The sequence below is a fragment of the Paroedura picta genome, chromosome 6 (assembly GCF_049243985.1).
Source record: "Paroedura picta isolate Pp20150507F chromosome 6, Ppicta_v3.0, whole genome shotgun sequence".
Lineage (NCBI taxonomy): Eukaryota > Metazoa > Chordata > Lepidosauria > Squamata > Gekkonidae > Paroedura > Paroedura picta.
In genome coordinates this window covers 42,163,027-42,170,189 of record NC_135374.1, presented here as the reverse complement: position 1 = coordinate 42,170,189, position 7,163 = coordinate 42,163,027, and the positions used below count along the sequence as shown (strand labels likewise).

Below are 7,163 nucleotides of genomic sequence, written 5' to 3'. Positions count from 1 at the left end.
CAAAACTCTTGAAAATGTATTTCTTGCATCTCATACAGTTGTGAAGAGAAGACCACCTTTTTTATGACGGAGAGTGTCAGATGGATTTTCTCAACAAGAAGTTGATCCAGCTACTTTTCTTCACAATGGAATGCACCCAGGAATGGGCACTTCGATGTCCAATAAAATCTTCAGGTTGAGGGTAGTGTGGTGTCATTTGTCATCAGAATTTTGGGCTGAATTCTGTGCAGCACCTGTGATGGTGATGGCAGGAGCCTGTTTAGAAGTTATAGTGAATGTATGTACAGTCCATGTACAGTCTGTGTACACTTGGGGTTTTCTTTGTGTGTTGAGTAATTGCAACATTCATAAGATGAACAGTTGAATGTGGGATTCAGAACTTACATTTTATCCAGATATAAGATGAATACACATTGCCTGTGTTACAAACAGATGGACGCTTATACAAGTAGGATTTCCCTGTGTACAGTGTAATGGGGGGGGGGGATGAGAAAGCCACACAACATAAGTAGGGGAAATTGGGTGAAGTTGATCACCTTGCCTGGAGCATTTCTGAAACTACATTTATGGAGAAGGCATAGAGGGTGATTTTGCTAGCTTTAATTCCCCACAGGGCAGCTTACCCGTATTGCTTACTTTCCCACTATGAGAGTCTCCCAAACATTGTTTCTTCTCTGAGGCTCATAGCCACTTGTAGTGGAAGAATGAGTCAGATAAACCCACCTCCACTGCTGCATAGAATCCAGCCTTTTGTAGCAAAATTAAATTGGTATGATGGTAGCCAAATTAGATTGGTGAGATGGCTCAGTGATGCAATAGTCCCTGCTTCATCAGTGTGATCATACAGTGAAGAAAGAAAATCTATCAGTTTTAAAATGACTGACACTTTGAGGTTCTTTCCATATTCTTCAAGGGCATTTTTTTTTTTGCCCTTAAAATGTTTGAGGTAAAAAAAATTGGCAACTTTTAATTTCCAGTGGCTCAAACAATGCTTAATTTCTAGAGAAAAATTATATGAGGGTCTTGGAAATCTACCCTCTGATCTGGAAGCTGTTCCCTTTAATACTCAAATGAGTAGCCGTGTTGGTCTGAATTAGCGCAATAAAATCAGAGTCCAGTAGCACCTTTAAGACCAACAAAGATTTATTCAATACTCAAAATTTGTAACTTCTGTTAGTTACTGATGACAGGAAGGCACTTGATATTTTCATTTGATTTTCCTTTGTCTTTCCCTTAAATATTTCTGAATTGAGCCTGGCTACAAATCAAGCCTTTTGGTACAAGCTTGCACACAAAATATGTGAAACAGGTATGTGGTATGAAAAATGTACCCTTTGCAATTGTGTGTAGAGGAATGTGCAAATGAGATGGCTGGTGCACAGCTGGAAGCAGCCATGGGACAGCATCTTCATGACTGGCATAATGTCTAGGTGAAATGTATTTGTGACAAATATAGAACTAGCTTGTCATCTGAAGAAAGATTTCTTTGTGCTGAAAGTGACAGCTGGTGATTTATTGAGACAGGGCTAGGGGGGTAGTGTTCATTATTTATACTCATTGCTATTTTCTTGCATGGTTTCTTCTCCAACATCCAAGAAGTCCTGATATGCTAGAATATCTGAGTAAGTATTTTTTATTAAGAAAGTCACATTATAAAGTTATTTTTAAAAGAACTAAGAATGCTGTTATTAGCCTAACCTTGAATTATGTTCAGGCTCTGACTTTTCCTTCATTCTGACTTCATTCCTAGTGAGCTGTTTTAATTGCCACTTCCAAAGCCATGGTTTACTTCACCAGAGCTGCAGGTGAAGGCAAGATTTCCAGGATGTGGTATCAATTCTTCCAGCTTCTTCATACTGTATGCATTTTATAGCAATCAAAACCGGCCGTTTCAAGAAAATCAGATAAAACAAAAAAATGTATTATGAAACAAAGTTTGAGTTCAGCAGCACCTTTTAAGACCAACAAAAATTAATTCTGGGTATAAGTTTCATGTGCATCCAGACTTCTTTAGATATATTAAAACAGACTTCACCAACCATTTTATGAAGGTAAGTAGAGGGTATGCAGGGGGAGGAGAGTTGCCAGGAAGGGCTAATTAGAGTCAGGCTGTGTTAGTAACTGCTAGGAACCCGAAAGGTTGAGCAACAGCAGAATATATTAAATATTAAAATGCAAATATTTATTTGAATACTTGTGCACATATAAAACTTTAAAACACCAACATATATTACACTATTGCACAAATCCAAAACATTTTGACACATGGATAAATGACAAAACAAAGCCAGAAGTATTTCAACTCCTCTTGGGGTCTTCTTCAGTGGTATAATATTTAAATACACTCATGTGATATAATAATGGGAACTATGATTAGGCTTATACAAAGTATCCAAATATATCTCTTGGAGCTTCCCAATTAAAATATTCTTCAAAGTACCACCCTTATTGAAGCCCTCTCTCAACCTAGAGTATTCTCATGTGTCTCACAGAATGTAGATTAGCAAATCCAGAATGGGATCTAGAGAACAAGTCAACTGGAGATCCCCTGCGAGTTTGGTGTTTTTAGCACTCCAGGGAGCCATCCTACTACCCCACAAACCGGGTTGCATGGTGACTAGTGGCTTGCAACCAGCACATGTCATGAGCTACAAACAGAACCATATGTTCCTGGTTCATGCCCATCCTTATCAATATAATAGGCATAAGTGCTATCAAGTCACAACTGACTTACGGCAGAACCAGCAATGAGCTTTCAAGGTGAACAAGAGGAAGAGGACTGCTATTGCTTTCCTCTGCAGTCTTCTTGGGGGTCTCACAGTTTGGTGTAGTGGTTAGGAGCGTGGACTTCTAATCTGGCATGCCGGGTTCGATTCTGCGCTCCCCCACATGCAACCAGCTGGGTGACCTTGGGCTCGCCACGGCACTGATAAAACTGTTCTGACCGAGCAGTGATATCAGGGCTCTCTCAGCCTCACCCACCCCACAGGGTGTCTGTTGTGGGGAGAGGAATGGGAAGGCGACTGTAAGCCGCTTTGAGCCTCCTTCAGGTAGGGGAAAGCGGCATATAAGAACCAACTCTTCTTCTAAGTACTGACCCTGCTTCACTTCTGAGATTTGGTGAAACTGGGGAATGCTATATTGTTTTCCTTCCTGTAAACCAGCATTAAGTACAAGCCCCCAAACCTGGCTAGAAGGTGGCCTATTGTGAGGTTAAAAATGGTGCACATAGTTGTTGAGGAATTTTCTGGAAGGCTGTCTGATACGCTATTCTGGGAATCAGGGAGAATCTCCAGAAGCGATAAAATACTTTGTTCAGAGAGAGGTTTTATAATGCAAAAGTTCACAAATACTAACAGATTGCCAGTATGAGTAAACCTGTGTTTTATTTTTTCATCTGATTTCTGGATAGGATTGTGTGGGATGCTTTGATATGTAAATACTTGATCATGTTGCCATTATAGTGAAAGGGGATTGAAAGTGTTCCCCACCATGAGTGACTGTGGCTGCAAAGAATGAAATCGTTGCTGTCAATTTAAACTCTAACAATATGATTTCCACTGTACAGTTTTCCATCTTGAATTATACACCGGTGGCTAGTCTGGAATTCAAATAGAATTAGTTCCTAGGGACATGTTAAAGGCTGATGATCCTGGATAATAAAAGTAAAGAGGTATTCTTTTAATAAATTTGGTCAGTCTCCTATAGGAATGTACATTTGGTATATCTGAGTTAGGAAAATAGATGAAAAATAACTTATCTGTATTTCCAGCTGTTTTTTCAGTTGCATGGACATGGAGCTGCATTTTGGGCTATCCAAAATGGCCATCCTTGAAAATATTTTGAATTCTTCACTAGGATGGTTGGATAGCTGAATTAAAAGGGCATTTGAAGGTATTGGTAGTCCCTTTAAATGTCTTCTGGGGGAAGGGAAGGAAGTGCCAAGGATGGCTTGTTTAACTGCCACCTTGGTGGGGCAAAGGGAGGGGGAGCTTCTGACCCCCCCTCCCCCCAAAGCACCACTTGCCCTTTAGGAAGCGAATGGCCTCTTTTGTCCAGGTCACCCCCAGACCAACCCCAAACTACGCTACTGCTGTCTTCCTTTGCACAGGGAAGAGCAGACAAGGCTTTGATGGCTGCTGCTACAAGGCCTTGGCGGGGATAGGCTCTGGTGGCAGCCAACAATGCCCTTTGGTACCAAGCACACAGCTGCTCTTGCTACTGCCCAACCCCAAACTCCTTGCAACGCAAAAAAGGTAGGGGAGGTGATGTCATCAGGTCCTGGGGCAGCAGGCACTTGACACTCTCGTCTACACTGGAGCTGTTCTCCTGTCCCAGCTGATGGGAAAGAAGAAATGCCCTGCTTAACTTAAACCCAGAAAGATTTGCAGATGGGTATTGGTTGTGCTCATTGGGTTTGACTTGCCTGAACATGTGAAGACAGCCAGTCAAGGTAATTCTTGCTAATGACACAACTGGTTGCCTAATAGAAAATGCAGGGAAGAACTTTTCCAGAATTTCCCAATCTCTATTATGAGGATTGCACAGCAAATTTAGTGTCCAGCACAGTCAGGATATGTTTGCTTTTGAAATGTTAACTCTCCTTTGTCCTGTGCTGCACAACCTTGTTTTCTTTTTCACTTTCAACTGTAGTGGGATTCCCCACTACAATGGTCCATGTAAGAAGTAGTTGATCTCTTGCCCTCATTTTGGCAGTCAAGCACAATGGGTGCTCGCTAGCTAGAACTTCAGTTATTAGAAAACAAGATCAAAATGTTTGTTATTTATATATTACGGTCTTATATGGGAACTACCAATGGAACTGTAGGAAAGGGTGTACAGGGCCAAGTACTACAGACTTCTCCAACTTAAGGAAAGTGGGGGAGGGGGGCTTGTCTGGGGTTTTATGTGAGTGTAAGATCATATCTTAAGATCATTTTGGGAGGGTAGCCTTATTGATCTAGAACTAGATCCAAGTATAGTAGCATTTTAGAAACCAATAAGTTGGGGGGGGGGGGTTGTCAGTGCTTTCAAGAGTAAAAGTTACCTTCAGCAGATATTTGTCCCTTCAGATATTTCAAGAGACTGATGAAGGGATCTTTGACTCAAAAGCTAATGGCCAGGAAATCTTGCTGATTGCTAAGGTGCTACTGGACTTGAGTCTAACTAACATGGAATGAAGAGAAGTACTTTGAATTCCCTTTCATCAACACAATTTTTGGTGTTCGAAGGAGCTAACCAATCAATATGAAGCTGAGCTGTATGAGAAGAAAAACACTGTAGAGCTTTGTTGGATGAGCACTATATTGCCTTCATAGACAGGGTATTAACAGAATGGACACTATCCGTGCAAGTCTGGATAAATGTGTTCTTTCCTTTCAGTTTCCCAGCTTCCTATCATTGTTGTTCGCCTTTTGTTTGAAGCAGATTCTCCTCCTTTGTGTGTGGCATTTCTCCCCCCTTCAATAGCTGCTTGAGCTGTTCCTTTGTACGTTTTGTTACCTTTTTTTTTGAAGTTGCTATTTATAAGATGCTGTTTATGTGTGAGATTTCCCAAGACTTCTCTGTGGGGACTGTAGCAATTTAAATGGAAATTATAAAAAGAAGAAAGATCCAAGCAGAGTTTTTGTCTGTTTTAATGGATTGATCTTGTTGGGTATTTCTACTTGATCTGTGAAATGGGAACAATGTGATCCTGTGGAAGCCTGTGTGCTTTTGGCACCAGATAGTGGGAAAGGGTGAAACTTAAACTTTTTTACTGTAGACTTTTGAAATGCACTGAGTTGATAGCATCATCTTAAAAGTTTATACTGGAGGAAAATGAGTACTGTGAAGCTTGTAAATGGGGGGGGGGGAATCTGCCAACAAGGATTCTCACCCCTTATGTGGATGTGTTCCACATAAGGTGTGAGAAACCTTATCCCCTGCCCTCTCCCCCCCTTAGTATCACTTCTCTCCCTCTCAGACACACACATACCCAGATACTCTCAGCATCCATTTCCCTTCCTTACCATTAGTGGTGGGAGAGCTGATGTGTCTGGCAGTCCTCCACCGCCTCAGCTGGGCAACCCACACCTCTCTGCTGCAGGGCTCCTTTGAGATGGCTGGGCTGGCCTCCACAGGCAGCGGTGCCAGGGTTGCCCCAGCACCACCTTCGCAGCTGGGCTGGCCTTCACCACCACAACTGCCCCACCCTCTACCAGCCTGCCCCATGGCTGGGCTAGCCTCCTCAGCCTCTGACACCATCACTGGCTGCCTCCATCTTCTGGCACCCGGAGGGGGGGGACTCATGTCCGGGAGTGCTTTGTTTCACCAAATGCTCCAGAAGATGTGTTCCACATCAAAAACGCAACATTTTAAGGGCTGAGACCTAAGTAGTGAAAAAGGACACTGAAGGGAGGATATATAGGGAGGCAATGTCTGGGAATTGAGTTTTATTGGTTTTGCCAGATGCTGAAACATCCTGCCTATGCCAGTGAAAAATTAGAGTTAGAGGTTGATCAGGAGAAACAGCCAATCCCTGGAATTTTAACTGTGCTTTCCACTTTCACAGTCAGCACTGTTACTGAGGCATCACTCAGGAACGTTCACTGGTACATTAACAAGAGTTAGCTATGGGAAAATGAAGTTTATTGAGACATCAGTGATAACGGCATGTCCTTCTGAAACACTTCTGTTGTGAGTGGCAAAGTTGTTATTTTTCTCCAAGAACTATTACATTAGAGTTCTGAGAGTCTCAGAATTTTGAAAATTACTAAATTCAATGTTAAGTAAATTCTGTCTTTCCTAGCGTGGTTTCTGTTATGCATCTTAAAGTTGCATCTGAAACTAGCTACTAGAGGGAGGTGGAAAAGGCAGTTTTTTAATTCAATGCGTGGTGACTCCAATTTGAGCTCAGATATAGCCAATTATGCTTCAAACGACTTAGAAGAATCTATTTTTATTTAAAAAGCAATATTGCAACTTCAAAAATAAACATTAACAATCAAAACGACGAGAATCATTAATAGCCCATTCATTCAAAGGTTCTCCAGCCAGCAGCAATTAAAGCTCTTTCTGGCTTATTTCTTAAATGAATTTGATTGTAAGCAACAAAATTATGCTATTACTGGCACTGTCTCAGTACTATAATGTAGCTAACCATCAGTTTTTTTTTTTAAAAC

The 7,163-nt window shown here is 41.5% G+C and overlaps 1 long non-coding RNA gene across 1 annotated transcript; it reads left to right on the top strand.

Moving 5' to 3' along the window:
- Nucleotides 1–4,983: 4,983 nt before the first annotated feature.
- LOC143839785 (uncharacterized) lies at nt 4,984–7,155 on the top strand. The gene is made up of 2 exons (XR_013231855.1): nt 4,984–5,323; nt 6,554–7,155. It is a non-coding gene; the product is annotated as an uncharacterized LOC143839785 (long non-coding RNA).
- The last annotated feature ends 8 nt before the right edge of the window (nt 7,156–7,163 follow it).